At 47.5% G+C, this 17,698-nt stretch overlaps 1 protein-coding gene across 3 annotated transcripts in view; it reads right to left on the bottom strand.

The window, feature by feature from the left end:
- The window catches only part of MARCHF2 (membrane associated ring-CH-type finger 2), a 102,988-nt gene that overhangs the window by 71,966 nt on the left and 13,324 nt on the right, over window positions 1-17,698 (bottom strand). The window contains exon 1 of one of the 3 annotated variants that reach the window (XM_006275425.4): window positions 16,388-16,411. The exons of the other annotated variants lie outside the window; for them this stretch is intronic. The gene's annotated coding sequence lies outside the window, so the exon portion shown is untranslated. Of the gene's footprint in view, window positions 1-16,387; window positions 16,412-17,698 lie in introns of those variants that run through there. 3 annotated transcript variants of the gene reach the window in all.

Genomic DNA, 17,698 nt, shown 5'->3' with positions numbered 1-17,698 from the left:
ACTTCATTTGTGCCTCTGCTGCAGTAAGTTGACTTTAAGAGACATTTAGAGGAATTCATTAATACTCTTCTTAAGGTTTCCCATTCAGATTGTTTTGCAAAACTATATTTGACAGCTATCTTGAGACATTTCCTCCACATCCTCACAGGAACTGGCCTGCCCAGAGGCCCAAACCAACACCTAGAAACTGTCCACTGACTTTAGCATAAACTTGAGTGATCCCCATTTGGCACCACTCCATCTCCGCAGATTTTGCAGAGGCCTAAAAACACTTTTCAGAACTTTTTTTAAAAGAAAGACACGAGAGAACCTTTCAGTGGATGAGAAGGATCTAAGATCTTATTGGAAATGTCATTTAAAATTAGTACGTCAAAACATCTATTTGTAAAAAAAAAGAGGAATACGATCTGATAATCATAATATTACATTTCCAATCTTAATGAAATTTATGCTGGACAGAACCTCTCCCCCACTGGCCCCATCCATGCTGTAAGGAAAATGCCATCACTGTACCAATAAGGCAGAGGAGAATGGTGGTGGTTGGTGACTCCCTTGACCAGGGGACAGAATCATCAATTTGTTGTCCAGGGATCTGGGAGAAGTCCTATTTGCCTGGAGCCTATATTCAGGGTATCACAGAAAGTTGTCAGTGCTCATACATCCCTCAAACCCGCTTCTCTGCTTGTTCGTGTAGGCCAGGAGTAGGCAAAATACAGCCCACAGGCAGAATGCGGCCCACCAAATGGTTTTACTGGGCCCCTGGCTGCTCTTCTGAAAGAGAGCTGTATCTGGCCTGCAGCTCCCGTCTTTTGGTGCCGCTCGCCCTGCTCCCTTCCCCATGCCAGCCAGCTGTGGCAGCAGCCACCCTGTCCTGCCCGCCAGCCCCATGTGTAAGCTACAAGGCAAGGGGGGCGCTGAGCTCCTGACCAGGCTTCTGCCTGGTGGGGCTGTCTGCATACCGCTGTGTGCCTGGTGAGTCGAAACTCAGGTAAGGATCTCCCTGTTGGCGGGGGAGCAGGTGCAGGGGAAGAGGGCCAAGAGTTGCAGGTTATCCAGTCTCTGCCGGGCTGGTGCCTGGTAGGGGGGCAGGCAACGGTGCCATACTGTGTTCCCACACACTGCTTCGGGCTGTGCCATGTGGGAGCAGCTGGAGCAGCTCCTGCCCAACCCTGAGTCCCTGGCACACAGCCCAGCCAGGTTAGGCTGGAGCCTCAAAAGCTGCACTGACACGGCCCAAAGCAGCATGCGAGAACACAGCGTGGCACTGACCCAGCCGAGCCCAGATGACTCGCACGTCCCGGCCCGCTTCCCTCACCACAAATCCTAGGCACATGGTCAGGTTGGGCAGGAACCATGCAAGCTGCACTCACATGCCCCAAAATGGTGCGTAGGAACATGGCCCGGCACTGGCCAGGCTGTGTGCTGGGGGAGGGAGTACAGGGAAAGGGAGTGAAACACAGCACGACACTGGCTTGGCTGGGTCCCCACCCCGAGTCCCCGGCATGCGGTCAGGTCAGGCAGGAGCCATGCCAGCTGCACCCAAGTAGTCTGAGCTGGCACGTAGGTATATAGCATGCCACCAGCCCAGCCACGTGCTGCGGACTTGGGGCAGGGGTGCAGGGAGAAAGGAGGAACACAGGGTAGGTTCGCCTAACCTTTGTTCTCTCTGCCCAGAGGTGGGCAATTATTTGGACTGGAGGGCCACTTCAGGAGTTTTGGTGAGCTGTTGTGGCCGGGGCAGGAATGGAGGTGTTGATCCAGGCCACAACAGCTCATGTAAACTCATTAAGTGGCCCTCCAGCACAAATAATTGCCCACCACCGATGGAGGAACTAACAATACTGCCAGGAATGACTTGGAGAAGATCAGAGGAGACTACAAGGTTCTCACAGCAGGAGGAGTAAGACATTTGGAGCATAAGTGGTGTTCTCATCAATCCTTCTGGTGGAAGGTAAGGGCCAAGACAGGAACCATCATATCACAGAAGTAAGGTGGTATCAAGATAAAGGCTCTGGATTCTTTAACAATGGGCAGATACCCTGGACAGGAGGACTGCTATCAAGAGATTCGATCCATCTAACCAAAACTGGGAAGAGCATCTTTGGGCCTAATTCTGGCCAACCTAGGAACTCCTTAAACTAGGCTTTCAACTAGCTTCTGTAGGGGTGAACAAAACCTTCCAGGAACAAAGCAAAAAACCCAGAGGAGAGAGGACTGGAAGAAGAGGCTCAACTCGGTGAAAGATCCAAAGAACCACAGAACAGCAGCAAGTGATACAAACGGGATATGAATAGGAGAAAAGTAAAATATAGCTGACATATGTACACAAATGCGAGAAGTATGGGGAACAAATAAGAGAAGCTGTAAGTCACAGCTTGTGAAAATAACTATGATCTGATTGGTATCACAGAGACTTACTGGGACAATACTTACAAATAAACCATGAACACTTGAGGGGTACACTCTGTTTCAGAAGGACAGGTTTGGGAGAAAAGATGATGGTGTTGCCTTATGTCAAAAACACATACACTTGCTCCCTGGTTCAGGAGGAAGAAGGTAGCAGATAGTAATGTATTTGGGTGAAAACAAAAGATGAAAGGCACAGTAGTGACCTCATAGTGGGGATTTATTACAGACCACCAAATCAGGAAGAAGTGGATGAGGTACTCTTTAAGGAGATGACAAAGTAGTCCAAAAATTATGAGATGGTAGTGACAGGAGACTTCAATGTTCTGGATATCTGCTAGAAGAATAATACAGCAAAACACAGAATATCAAGCAAGACTCTTGTAAAGACCAGGTCATAAGCGGCTTGGCCTAGTAGTTGGGCCACTGGGGAATGGCAGGAGCCAGGAGCAGTCCAAATTGCAGTCCAAGGACAGGAATCACAACCAAGTTACCAGAACCAAGGGGGAAATCCAGAGGCAGAATCCAAAACAAGCTGAATCAGGGTTCAGGAGTCAGCGATGGAATTACCAAAGCTGAATGGAGTTCCCAAAAAACAAAGTTTAGAGGCAAAGCTGAGCAGGATCAGAAGTCAGAAAACTAGACAGCATAGGATCCAGGGAGGCTTACCACAGCAGACCTTCAGGAAGAACTGTGAGCTGGTTTCCAGTCTGCTGCCACAGGTGGACTTGAATGGGGAGGCTACTCTACCCAGCAGCCATTCAAGAAGCCCTAACAGTGGTCAGCTGGTTCATCCTCCAGGGCGGGCTACCAGGTAGAACCTCCAGTAGGTTTGGCCAACTAGACAATTAGTCCTGGCTGAACTGCCTGTTAGGGCACACAACATAACTAACATGTGTGGAAGATAACTTTCTGTTCTGGAAAACTGAGATATAACCAGGGGATCTGGTTCTTGTCTTGACCAATAGGGAAGAACTGGTGGAGGATGTGAAGGTGATGCGAGGAAACAGTCATGAGATTGTAGAATTCATGATCCTGAGACAGAAAAAAACATGAGATCAGGAGAAATAAGACACTGGATTTCAAAAAGGTGCATTTCAATCGAGTTGAGGAGACTTGGTTCCATAGGATCACGTGGTGCCACAGGGGCACAGACTGAAGGATAAAGGGATTCATGAAGACTGGAAGCTTCTAAAGGGCACAGTACTGGAAGTCCAACAAAGAGAATAGCAAAGAGCAATGTGGCTGTACAAGGATCTTCTAGGATCCCTCAAAAGCAAGAGGAAAGCATATAGGCAGCGGAGAGATTGGCAGGTCACCAAGGAAGTGTACCAGGAAGTAGCAAGAGTTTTCAGGGACAAAATCAGGGAGGCAAACATAAAAAACAAGCTTTACCTGATGACAGACATGAAAGACAAGAAGAGGTTCTACCAGTATGTCGGCCAAAAAGGAAAGACCACAGAAGCTGCTCATCCACTGTCCACTTGCCTCAGCATCCACAAAAGAATGAAGCTGCTGCCAGACAGCTGACAAGGGTTATTTAGATAAGGAAGGGGACAAGCTACTTTAGAAATAGGTCAGACAATGACTTGTATGGGATGGTGCAGGTAGGGGTGATTCTCCCTTGAGCAGGGACTCAGGCTAGATAACATCTGGAGGTCTCTTCCGGCCCTGCTTTCCTATGATTCTATGTCAGGAAGCAGGTGGGTTTTTTATTGCAAGTTATATGGGATTTTCTTTTCAGGGTCCATCTCAGCATGTAGCCTGAAGTTACTATTTTCATAAGTATCTTATGAATGCCACCCATTACACATAAAAAAAACAGGTTTTCACAGTTACAGTTAGCAGAGAAATAAATGAAAACCAAACACCAGATCTGCAGTGTGTTCAGAGTCCAATGTCATACTCATTGGATCACGGACTCCCATGACGAGCCTTGTCTACCTTTCCTGATTTTCTGATCACCCACATACAAGTTTTTCAAGTTTCAGCAGCTCGCTGTACTCAAATTCAAGAACCCCAGCAGCCCAGGTCAAGATCCAACAGAAATTTTAAAAATACACCTTTCATTCAAGCCATTCACGACTTGCCTAACATCCCTGTAGCTGAAAATATTTCATACGCAGTACCTATCCAGAAATTATTTTTTAAGATTAAAAATAGCATTTCCTCAGCTGAATGAATTAAGGATGACGTTTGTACCATCCGCTCCTGGACAGATCTGGAGCAAAAATGGTTTAGTTGGTTTGTATTCAAATTTAAGGAAGAAAACAAAGTTATGCTTAGTATTTATTATTTGTTTATGCAGATCTTGCTCAGAGTGAGTTATATATTAGTATTCTGAAGTTATCGTATTTGCAGTTCCCCAAGATAACACCTCTTTACTTGGGATACAGCTATTTGGGCAGAGACTGCATTTCCCTTTTTGTTCTCACAGCATCCAACAGGCCCACTGGAAATTAATTATGACAATCCTTTTCCCAGTATACATCTTCAAATGCTGCATTTAGAGAACAATGGCCTGGCTCCCAGGCGGTGACTTGCCTGCTACAATGGGATGAGCAGTTTTAGAAACAGCCAAGAAATGTAGGTGAACATCCATCCAGGCAGTTTATACAGAGATTACTCCTGTACTTCCACCAGAAGGCCGCACAATTTAGGGCCTTGTTACATGTTACACTGATCCACACACGTTGGCGGGTGTAAATGTTAGCTGGAGTTTAGAGCAGTGTAGAGCAGTCACATGTTCAGGCCAGCAGGGGCTGGAAAGACTGAAAGGTAAGACTCTGCCCCCTCCCATTCTGGGCTTCCCCCCTGCCCCTCTGGGTTCCCCCCAACTCCCTCTCCCCCATTTACTTGTGGCTGCCCACACTCTGTCTTGAGGGAGCAGCCAGGGAAGGGTTAACCTGCCTGCCCTGCTGGAGCAGGGGCAGGGGCTGGGGAGGCCAGTGAGCAGGGATCTGGGGTACTGGGAAGGGTGGGAGGAGGGCAGTGGGCCCAATCAAGGCTCACCATGGGGAGGGAAACGGGGGGAAAGCAGGGCAGGTGGGGTGTTTAGCCTCTATACTTCCTGCCCCCCACTTCCACGGGGACCCTTTGATCCCTTCCCCCAAACCCAGTTGGGTAGGAGCTGCCAGGCACAGGGTTTGGGCAATTGTCAGTCCAGTCCAGACAGCCCCAGTCTTGAACTGGACCCAGGGCTTTCCTAGCCAGGGTCAACAATCAGCCCCAGCCCCAGACTGCACTCGAGCTCCTGGTATGATCCCGTGGGCCAAGAATCAACCATCAGCTGATTGTCAGCTGCACAGTTGCCCCAGCTAGACCCATGAGCACTCCTCTTTCGACTTGTCAGTGCAGGGGGAGCCCAAGATTATAATCCTAGGCTCAGCAGTGAGTAGTACTGGTACAACTGGGCTCTAAAACTTGATCCCAACAATCATGCCTCTTCCCAGGCATGTGTGGCATTGCAAGAAGCACACCTGTTGGGATCAAAGATCAGATTGCATCTCACCATTAAATGAATGCATACCTAAAGCAGGGACCTGAAGCAGACAATTATACCCAGAGAGGAAAACTGAAACAGAAAGGATAAGTGACTTGTTCATAAAAAGTAAAGCCAGAACTAAAATGGGGAGAAGCAGGAAAAAGGTACTGAAGCTGAAACCTGCTTTCGGGTACATGGAACCCATAGGGACAGGACTGGGGCTCATGTGTGCAATATGTGACCTGTCTAAATTAGGGTTACTATACCAATGCAAACCCTGCTGCTGTGCTGCACCAATGGAATCCAGGGTTGATGCTAGGATGGCTTACTCCAGTTTCATTAATGGTAAATTGCACTGGTTCCAGCCCCCCTTTTCACTAACACAGCAAACCTGCTCTTACGATTTCCTTGAATTCGCCCTCTTGGTGCACCAGTAGAAGATTCTACCTTTAAGCAATGGCAAGCAGTAGTCAAAACCTGATTCAGTTGCTCACCTAAGTAGCTCCATCTGTTTAGATTACAGTGAGCAGTATTTTTCTTTCTGAATACAATAAAGATGTGAAATGTTGAAGTTCCATGTCCAGTTATACTAATTCATCATGATTGTATATGGTTGCATAGTAGTGTTTTTTGTTAGATTGCTTGCTAAGTGTGTAATTTAATATGCATGGCATGCAGCATGGCTAAAGTAGCAATGCTGCTGAAATCTTGACTTAATTTGACTTGTAAGGTTGGATAAGCACAATTTATGTCATGGAGGCAAGGGTGCTGAATATTCATGGATTGCAAGAAAATCACCTGCGACTGCAAACACACTGTCCCAAATCCTACTCTACCTCTTAAAATGTCTGGTGCGTTAAACATAATCCTGTTCTAACCTGTGCAGCTGCTACAAAGCTGTCAAGATGCCTAGATTCTACATGTACCTCTCTTTGGCCCCAAAAAAGATCCTTATGAAAATAGACTAGCATGTTCACAAGGAAGCTGAATGGACATCTAAACATCTACTCCTATATCTAAACTCTGCTGCTATCCAGTTCTATTCTGAAAGATGCCAAAACCCCATGCAAGTCCCAATTCCTTTAGATTAGGGTCTGAAGGGCCCTCATTAGATCAAGGGCCAAAACTGGCCCGAGGGTTCCCTATGGAGTCAGAAATTTGGCAATGGGAGAGCAGTGGCACTGCTCTGCCAATGCCAAATTTCCAGACCCATGGGGAAGCCCGGGTCCCATGCACTGGATCAGGTGCCTCATCCCATTGCACAGGACCCAGCAGGAACAGTGTTGGCTTCAGATCCCAGGGCCCAGTCCCAGCACACAGGGAGCCAGGAGTGGATGATGCTGGGCCCTGGAGCCCAATCTCAGTGTGGGAGGCAGGAGGAGCTGTTTCAGGTCTTCAGGACCCAGTCCCAGCACACTGGGGCAGGAGGGAATAGTGCCAGACCCCACCCCCAAGGATCAATCCCAGCAGGAAGGGGCAGTCTGGGGCCCTGGGAACCAATCTCAGAGCACGCGGGAGGGAGGGAGGGTCAGTGCCAGGCCCCTAGGGACAAATCTCAGCATGCAGGGGTTATGCTAGCCCCAGGGCCTGCTCCCCATGCTTTGGGAAGGATGCCAGGCCCCAGGGCCCAATCCTGGCACTCGGGACTCAATCTGACCAACAAACAGGCCCCACCCCATTCATATAGCCTGTGGGGTCAAAAGATTGAGCACCAGTGCTTTAGATGGAGAAGCCCCACATGAAACTGAGTGCACAATAATACTCACCTTCTACCTAATAGCTTAATGGTTAAGGCACTTGCCCAAGGAGTGACAGAGCTAGGTTACAGGCCCAGCTCATCCTGAGGTGGGTGACTCAATCTCTCCCACTTTTCAAGAAGGTGACAAACCACCTGGTTATGTGCAGAGCATCCTCCACCCTCCTGCTGAACACAGGCCATGAAAAGGAAAGGAAAGCAAGAATCATCGAGACCAGAAGAGGCAGCCTGACTCTAGCTTATGGGGAGGGCACTATCTCAAAGGGAGGGAGCTCTAAATTCTTGATCCCAACGTTACTTATGCATTTCACATTAAGTTGGCTTTTCTAGCTTCTGAGCATGAGTAAGTCTGCCCAGAGACAGGGTCAAACCACATGTCTGCTAGAAGTCACATTTTTTTGCATTTCTGGAAAGAGAGAGAGAAGACTGTTTTGAAATTTTCTGCATAGCAGAGCTGATAAAGTTTCCAAAATGTTCCCACAGCCATAGTGCTTCTTGGGGACTCAAGTGGCATGCCTGTGCCGTGTACACTATGGCGTGGGGAAGTTCCAGACCGCGGCATCAGCCCTGTACATTCCACAGAGCAGCCGGCGTTCAAACGGTTCATGCCTCCCCCAGGTAGTCTGCTGCGTGTGCACACCTTGGGAAAAGGGAGAGAAGGACATCTACCAACAGCCCTACAGTTTAGAAATGCAGAACTGGCTTGGCCTAAACTTCAAACACTGGTCCCTACCTGCTACAGAGAGTTTTACAGCCTCTGGTTAATGTTTCAGAGGCACACTTTCAAAAAGTTATTCCTGTGTTTCAGACATGTGATCACAAACTAATTGGAATCACCTGACTAAAACCACCACATAATAATCTGAAACCACCACATAATAATCTGAAAGTATTTGGAAAGCAGACTGGTGGACTTGTGCATATATATATTTTTTTTTACATCAAATTGCATCTTTTAAATTTGGTTTCATTACAGCAGACAGGGGAAATGGGAATCCCATGTACATGCCTGCCTGTGTGCATGCATGCGTAAATCAAGTTTGTACAAAAGCAGAAAGGAGCATGCATGGAACTGTAAGATCTTTATACTGGAAGTTTACTCAAATATGGACCAAATGGTCAGCATGCAGCTGAGAGGATTCCTTCCAGTGCAAAAGGAAATACTTAGTATGGTATGGACATTAATCCAAATGCTCTGGGTAACTTATATTCGGACAACAGTTCTCAGCCTTAAAGATCTGTACAGCATATGCACAAGGAACTCCCAGGCGCCCCTTGGCATGTTCATGTATCACAACATTGAGAATCTAAATTCCCGAAAATTAGATTCAAGGAAACGCGGTTCTCACTTAATTCAAACATTTAGACACCATCTATGATGGGGTGGAGGGGAAATACAGCTTCCAGCCTGAATATGGCCTGCCAAGGGATTTTACCCAGCCTGCAGCAAGTCCCTCAGCCCTGCCTGGCCAGGCATGGGCTCCCCACCCTCCCATCCTGCTCCTGGACCTGCCTGTGGCCCCATCCCATCCGCCTGGCCAGGCATGCCCTGCTCTGTCCAGTGCCCCCAGTGTGGTGGGTGCAGGGTAGATGGGCCAGGGCTGGATAGCACCCCCCCACCCCTCCTGGGCTAGCACTCCCCTACACCGTGTTGGTCCTCCTCTCCCCCCCACTTCCCCAGGCCAGGTCCCAACAGCTCGTAGAAGCTCCTTAAGTGGCCCTCCAGCTCAAATAATTGCCCACCTCTTATCTATGAAGTTTGTTAGCTTCATGGCAAAAAATCATAGAGAGACCTGACCCAAAGCCCACCTAAGCTAAGGGAGAAGCCCCCACTCACTTCAGGGAGTCTTGGATCAAGCTTTACATAAGGGCCAGGCTGTTTGGACACATTTGGTAGGATCCAAAAAGTAATGCTCACAGGCCGAGTGCTAGACTACTACATTCTCTCACTCAAGATGCCAATTCAAATATTAGCAAGTTACACCAAAATCAACTAAACAACCTTTGAAAGACATTTTAGAAAGAGATGGCAAGCACTTTGGGGAGGACTCATTATCTTCAGATTGTGTACACTCAGACTACACAGACCCACAGAGAAGACCTACCCTGGTGGATTTCCATGCGTTATTGCAAAAAGTGTTGCTGCTGTTGTTGTTACTACTAACAACAACACAACCAATAAATAATCCTCATCTAAGACAGCTCATCTCTTGCTGGGGACAAATGACTCCAAATTGCAGTCTCTAGACCAGTGGATCTCAACCCTGTCGGATTATAGCACCCCACCACTGCTTTTCTGAATGTGACGTTACCCCCAGCTGAGAACCCCTGCTGGAGCTGCCTCCGCTTATCTCAGTGCTTCTTAGCTCGGTTCTGCCGCGTCCAGGTGAAACTGCCCTTCACCTGCTGCACATCCAGCCCAGGAAGGGCTATGCCATGTGTGCTTTCTCTGCCTGCAGCAGGACTCTCTATCAGTCTGAAGCAGGCAGGACCTGCCTCCTGCCATGCAGCCCCTTCTGGTCCTTCAGTCTTCCCAGAAACAGAAGGAGGTGGGACAGGTCCACCAGCACCTGTTTCCAGGAGGACTGTAGTGGGTCTGCACCAGAAAGGGCTTCACAGCACAAGGCAGCTCCTGCCTGCTTCAGGCTGGTTGCAAGAGACCGAGCCATTTTTTTTACATGTTCCAAAGAATGCTTTAAGGCTTGAAATTTTTAGACTGTGCTCTGGCTTCAAAAAGGAGCTTGTTTGGCAAACACAGATGAAGACAGTTTTTAAACCACACAACAAATCCAGAAGAAACTAATTTTTCAAGCTCAAAGCTCAGCAACGTTTTATCTATTCTATGTCATTTCTGAGGTATAACAGTGATCCCGTAACAATTGTTACCCAGTTGTTTAAAGTCTGTATTTAGACTTTTTTCCTCCCCTTGGTTACTTCCAGTCTATTTAGTCCAGTCTTTTTTCACCTTGCTTACTTCTAGTCTCTATTTTGATTGTTGCTGGAAACAGTATTTACTTTTTCTGATGCATTTTATTGCTCAACTACCACAGCACCTGCAACACATATTTCTACATAGCGCTCGCCTGTTCTTCAGCCTGGAGCAAAGTATTTTTAAACACTGTATGCTTAGTCCCCAAGGAAACTCTGAATCACTTTACACTTTGACACAGATTGATTCACTCCTCTGCCCCGATCATTTTTTGAGCTGCAAACCAACACTGACAAGTAGACATTTACCCATTAAAACTGCCCCAAACAGAAAGATCCTCCCTACAACAACTACGGTTGCTACTCTGGTCCTTTAACAACTTCAAAATGGATGCTAGCAAAGCTAGCTACAGCTAACTATTAAGTTAAACAGCTTCATCTGACTTCTCACTAAATAATCTGATCTAGATGCCAATAGGCCTTAATCAACATAGAACATGGGTATGGTATTGCTGGATGTCCAATTATGTTCATTCAGCTGTAGATACCACCATATGTACTTGAATCCAAGATGATTTTTTTCTCCGTTTAACATGGGAAAGGGGGGTTGCCCCTCCTCTTGGACTCGAGTACAAGGCAGCAGGAGGGCAGATGGCTGCTGCAGCTCCGACATGTGCCCCAACTCAGACAGGCTCCGGGAAGTCACCAGGGCTGCACTAATCACAAAGACTGGGTCCCTGGCTGCTCCCCCACCATCTGCCCCTGGAAGCCCAATGTCTTACAAGTTGAGGTTGCAGGTGTTTCTGGCAATCTGTCCAGAAACGCTGCTGACCCCAATCTAATCTAAACGTTTCTTGCCGCAACTTGAGACCATTACTCCTTGTTCTGTCATCTGCAACCACTGACAGCAATCCAGCTCCATCCTCTTTGAAACCCCCCTTCAGGCAGTTGAAGGCTGCTATCTAATCCCCCCCCTTCAGTCTTCTCTTCTACAGACTGGATAAGCCCAGTTCCCTCAGCCTTTCCTCAGAAGGCCTTTCCTCCTGCGTCTTAAAAGGAAGACCTACAAAGGATGGAGGACTGGAACCACCTCCAAGGAGGAATATTCTGCACTGGCCTGGACCTGCAGAGAGCAAACCAGGAAAGCCAAGGCTGCGATGGAACTCCAGCTAGCTGCAAATATCAAGGACAATAAAAAGTCCTTTTTTACATATGTGTGGAGCCAGAGGAAAAGCAAGGGCAACACTGAACCCCAGCTAAACCAGATGGGACAACTGACAACCGACACCCAGGAAAAAGCCAACCTATTAAATGGGTACTTCGTGTCAGTTTTTCATCAGTTCCATGGATTGCTCCTGCCCACTGTGGGTCAGGGAGGCCTGGGTGAGGGAGATTCCCTGCCCTCCATCAATTCTGACCTTGTGAAGGAACACCTTGAGAGGCTGGACATCTTCAAGTCAGCTGGCCTTAACAGTCTACACCCCAGGGTACTCAAGTTGCTGCCTAGCATCATAGCTCAGCCCCTGGCACAGATCTTCGAGAACTCCTGGCGCTCTGGTGAAGCGCCTGAAGACTGGAATAAGGTCAATGTGGTGCCTATCTTCAAGAAAGGGAGGAAAGTGGATCCGGCAAACTACAGGCCCATCAGCCTGATCTCTATCCCAGGGAAGGTCTTAGAAAAGATTATTAAAGAGGCCATTCTCAACAGACTGGCCGACGGCAACATCCTGAGGGACAGCCAACACAGGATTGTTGCAGGTAGGTCTTGCTTGACCAATCTTATTTCCTTTTATGACTAGGTGACCTATCACCTGGACAAGGGAGAGGAGACTGACATCATATATCTTGACTTCAAAAAAGCCTTCGATCTGGTATCCCATGATCACCTCTTGGCAAAACTGGTCAACTGCAGCCTCAGGTCCACAACGATCTGCTGGCTGGGGAATTGGCTCTGTGGTCGGACCCAGAGGGTGGTGGTTGACAGAAGTCAATCATCATGGTGCCCTGTGACCACTGGGGTCCCCCAAGGCTCTGTCCTTGGGCCTATATTGTTCAACATCTTCATTAATGATGTGGACACTGGAGTCAGAAGCGGACTGGCCAAGTTTGCCGATCATACCAAACTCTGGGGTAAAGCATCCACACCTGAGGACAGGAGGGTGATCCAGGCTGACCTTGACAGGCTCAGGAAATGGGTGGATGAGAACCTGATGGTGTTTAACACCAAAAAATGCAAGGTTCTCCACCTTGGGAGGAAAAACCTAAAGCATCCTTATAGGCTAGGCAGTGCTATGCTGGTTAGCACTACAGATGAAAGGGACTTGGGGGTCATGATTGACCACAACATGAATATGAGCCTGCAATGTGATGATGCAGCTAGTAAAGTCAGCAAAACGCTGGCTTGCATCCATAGATGCTTCTCAAGCAAATCCCAGGACGTCATCCTCCCATTGTACTTGGCCTTGGTGAGGCCATAGCTGGAGTACTGCGTCCAGTTTTGGGCTCCACAATTAAAAAAGGATGTGGAGAAGCTTGAGAGAGTGCAGAGGAGAGCCACGCGCATAATCAGAGGTCAGGAAAACAGATCTTACGATGACAGGCTGAGAGCCATGGGGCTCTTTAGCCTGGAAAAGCGCCTATAAGTATGTAAGGGATGTACATCAGAATCTGGGGGAACGCCTGTTCACCAGAGCACCCCAAGGGATGACAAGGTCAAAAGGTCACAAACTCCTTCAAGACCGTTTCAGGCTGGACATAAGGAAGTATTTCTTCACTGTCCAAGCCCTCAAGGTCTGGAATGGCCTCCCACCAGAGGTGGTTCAAGCACCTACATTGAACACCTTCAAGAGAAAGTTAGATGCTTATCTTGCTGGGATCCTATGACCCCAGCTGACTTCCTGCCCCCTCGGGCAGAGGGCTGGACTCGATGACCTTCCAAGGTCCCTTCCAGCCCTAATGTCTATGAAATCTATGAAACTTAGGGCCAAGGCTAGGGCTGGAGTCACAGCTGCTGCCCACCCCCCTGACATCCCCCCACCCCACCACCTCTACCTCCCTGCCTGACCCTGAAATCTCTGTCCTGTCTGCCTCCACACAGCCTTTGCCTGTTCCCCACCCCAGCTGCTTACCCTCCAACATCAGCTCTGGCTTTGGCTTCATCCTGGGACTCAGGCAGGTGACTGGTCTGGCCCCAGCCTGGTCCAGTAGCAGCAGCAGCAATGGCAGCAGCTTTGGCCCAGCCTCCAGGATACAATATTAAGTATGAATATGTGCTAAGCCATACCAACAGAAGGTGAGGTTCTCCAGTAAAACTTTCTAATGAAGACCAGGCCCGATTCCCTTTCAACTACACACAATGGGATATATAGCTTGCTGCTGTTGCATTCGCAACACAGGTATTCATTAGAACTGGATGAAGAATTTGTATCACAACTCAAAATCCACCAAAGCTGGGCTCTTTGTTTAAAATTCCTGAACACAGAGTTTGTTATAGCTGGAAGCCAGCCTGACACCTTGGTCAAAGAAGCCTAGCACAATTGCAAAAAAAGAGGCCACAAGGGCAGATGTCCTGAGAGAGCTGGTGGATATCTCCATTAGAGAAGTGGTTAGCAACCTTATTGAGAGGCAAGCCAACACCACCCAGTTCAGCTCTGAAGCAGGCCAGCACTGCATCTCCCCACTCCCCAGCATCCACCCCACTGTGGGCAAGATCCAACGGCTCAACAGGCCAGATCTGGCCCACGCGCTGCAGGTTACTAACCGCTGCATTAGAGTGTTATCTTTGGGGTCCAAGCCAAGTTATAACAGCCAATTCACTTCCAGACCCCGTAAAAACTGTAGATGTGGACTTACAATCAAACCTGGCAGGGCTCACTTCACTGTAAGAAGCTCTCTGATGGTGTCTGTGAAGTGAGATGAAGAACAATCTTCCTATGCTGCTTTAAAAACTGCTTTAAGTGTCAGGAACAAAAACTAAAACAAACCCATACATGCAAATACATTATTCAGTATATGACACAATGAAGTTCAGACTTTTAAAAACTAAAGATCAACACTGAATTGAAAAGAAACCTATAGAAGCTAACTAAAAGGATGAATTCTCATTATCAATTATAGTGAGAAAAATCAGTCCAGACCTAAGGGAAGCTGGAAGAGCTAAATGAACAAAATTAGAAGCGTGATTTAATTCCAATCAGGTTTCAGCAGAAGTCTGTTCTCTGCCTTTCTTCACCACAGCATGTCCTTCCATGTGAGTTACTGGCATCTGGAAAAGTGAACTGCAGCTCTGAGCAAGAGCTCCCAGATGAGGATATTCTAAAACCAAATTCAGTCAGACATTTTACTTGTACATTTTACAAGAAAGCAACTGAAAACAGCTTGAACATCAGACACAGTTAGCCCATTTCTAATCAAGACAGGAACTTCTACTTTAGAAAGGAACCAACTGTGTTGGTAAATAACACCCAGAAAATAAACTGATTTCACTATCCTCTGGCCCCGGTATACTCCTACGCAGCACCAGTGTAAAGCAGGCATGTTACTAGCTGGGTCTGAACATTTTGTTGAAGACTACAAACCAGGATAAGAAATATGCATGCTGTCATGCCTCCAAAGCAATGTATAATTTGTCAACCAGCGGAAAACAAACAGTACACTTCCACACAAACCCGTCCATTAACATCGAGCTCCTCTGCTGCTGCTGAGTACGGTGCTGTCGCAAGGATGTTTGGCGCCCGGGGCAGAGCCCGCAGCGGCAACCCACCCTCACCTCGCGCAATGATCTAGAAGGCACCTTCCCATCCCCATGCTTGCTGGGGTGTGCACGCAGCGGCGGGAGTCGCCCTCCCCCCATCCCTGTGTCTCCCCCAAACCAGCCGCTTGCTGCTCCACCCTGCGCCCCACCTTGGCTGGGCAGTGCTTGTTGGCACCCCTTCACTTCTGCATCCAGGGCAGTCACCCCAATCACCACCCCCACCCCTCCTTGCTACAGCACTGGCTGGGTAGCTGCACTAACCCCCCGGTCACACAGAAGGCACTTCATTTCACAGCACCCCATCCTCTGTTCTCTGCTTCCTCTATTACAGGAGCTACAGCAGTTTAGGATCAAATCTACACCCCATTCCTTTCCTACGGCTTCAGCTGCCTGGCTCCCTGTTAAGGCAGCAGCAGGATCAAGCCAGCCTTCACTTTCCTGCAACCAAGCAACTAAGTGGGAACAGTCAGGGGAAGAAATCAAAACAGCAAACTTTCCTATCAACTACGAAGCCCTGCGCCAAGAAGGGCTTGTACTCATTCCAGTATCTGCCTCCTCAGTTTATAAAGCATCCTTTACACTTGTGCAAATGTCTAATAACAATAGTAAGCTCTGCCTAGACACAAACTAGGACATGAACAGGACTAAAATTCTTAGTCACAGCACAGCAGTCTATGACAGTTAATAAGGCAGAATTAAAGCTCTCTTGCACAATTCCTTAAACTCGTGTATATAACTACTACGTGGTTATTTCTCATGTCACACAGTATTCAAATACCTGACAAGCTGCAGCTATGAATATAAATTCAATTTGCATGCTTAGTGGAAAAAAATTACAACGATTTTGTACGTCCTCATCTGTCTGCTCTGAATGGCTGCTGTACTCAGAACTGTCATACCATTTTCCAGCAAATACACACATCTTACCACAACCACCTTTCATCTGAAAAGCTCCAAAATGTACATATGATTTCATGCCTGACTTTCCCCATAGAAAGCTAGTGAGATTTAGGATCCTTACCAATTGGGCATTTTGGAGCTTTTGAAAAAAAAAAGTTACCTTTTGCCTCCTCCCTTGCTGTTATACCTTCCTTCCCTCGTCTCCAGTCGGAATGCTTCTCTGCAAAACCATAATCGCACCAGAAAACCCCAGCCACTCCTTCCCTTCTGAGCTCACAATTTAATTGTTTACACTCCACTTGTAAGTATTATGGAAACAAAAGCCTTGCTGATTTGTACAGAGGGAAAGGCAATGAAGGGAAAATTAGAAGGAAGCAAAGACAGATTCAAAACTTTAAATTACCTGACAAATTTCGGAAAGCATTTACAAGTCAGCAGCTCACAAATTTGACATTAAGGTGCAGGTAAAAGGTAGAGGTTAGACTGAAAGCAATTCACCTTTTTACCTCCCCCTCCACCCATCTTGTAATTCTAGCTTTTGGAAGCACCTGACTTTGGCTTGAATATTTCCCCTGCAGTCCCTTCCCCAAGCTAAAATACTTCTCACAGTCATTACTTTTTGAGAAAAGCAATTAAAAAAATATATATTTTCCTACCGTTGTGACTACTTCACTATTGTTTAAGGTGTTGGGGATGGAGGGACGAGGCTTGTGTGGGACTGGTGTTTAGTGACAAGTCATGCTTTGCACGTGAAATTTGGCACTTGCCATCCATGTATGACTCAGCTTCTACATAGTTTATCTAAACTCAATTGTATCTAGTACTTAAGAACAAAACTGATTGCTTGTCAGGGCAGATAAAATTAAAGGCATCTTTCCTCTGTTGCAACAGAAACACAGATTCATATTCCAATTACCTGGGGAAAGGATCATGGCTCACAATATTTTAATTTAATATAATTTTCCATTAAAAATCCCAAGGAAAGGAATTGATTAGTGAGGCTGTAGTCACTAGGAGCAGCTGCAGAAACAGGCAAAGCAGGGAGTAGGAGCACTAGGAGTAGGGGTAAAATGGAGCCTAGCCAAAACCACACTCTCACGCAGTACTTCCATAGCCCTGTAACATGGAAAGGGACCTCCCGCAAAAGACACATGTAGAGGAAACTGGACCAAATAGTGCTCTCCCAACCCTCCCCCTTACAAGTCTGCTAGCCTTGGGGACAAACTGCAGAGAGAAGCCAGCCAGATACACAAGCTAGAAGCAGCCAAACTTTTGATCATTCACAAAACTTTCTACGGTTTGGACTGGACTTTCCCCGTGCTGAGACTTCCCCTCTTTTCTGTGCCGAGACTCTGTTCACCCGCCCCTCATCCACACAGCTTCACTCCCCAGCTCTTCTTCCATCAGTGTTCCCTTTCTTTTCACTTCTCTTCCTTATTAGATAATACCCTCCTACCCAAGGCCATTTAAA

The sequence above is a fragment of the Alligator mississippiensis genome, chromosome 16 (assembly GCF_030867095.1).
Source record: "Alligator mississippiensis isolate rAllMis1 chromosome 16, rAllMis1, whole genome shotgun sequence".
In the NCBI taxonomy this organism is placed as follows: domain Eukaryota; kingdom Metazoa; phylum Chordata; order Crocodylia; family Alligatoridae; genus Alligator; species Alligator mississippiensis.
Note: the sequence above shows the minus strand (reverse complement) of the source record. Positions and strands in the feature narration are given on the sequence as shown.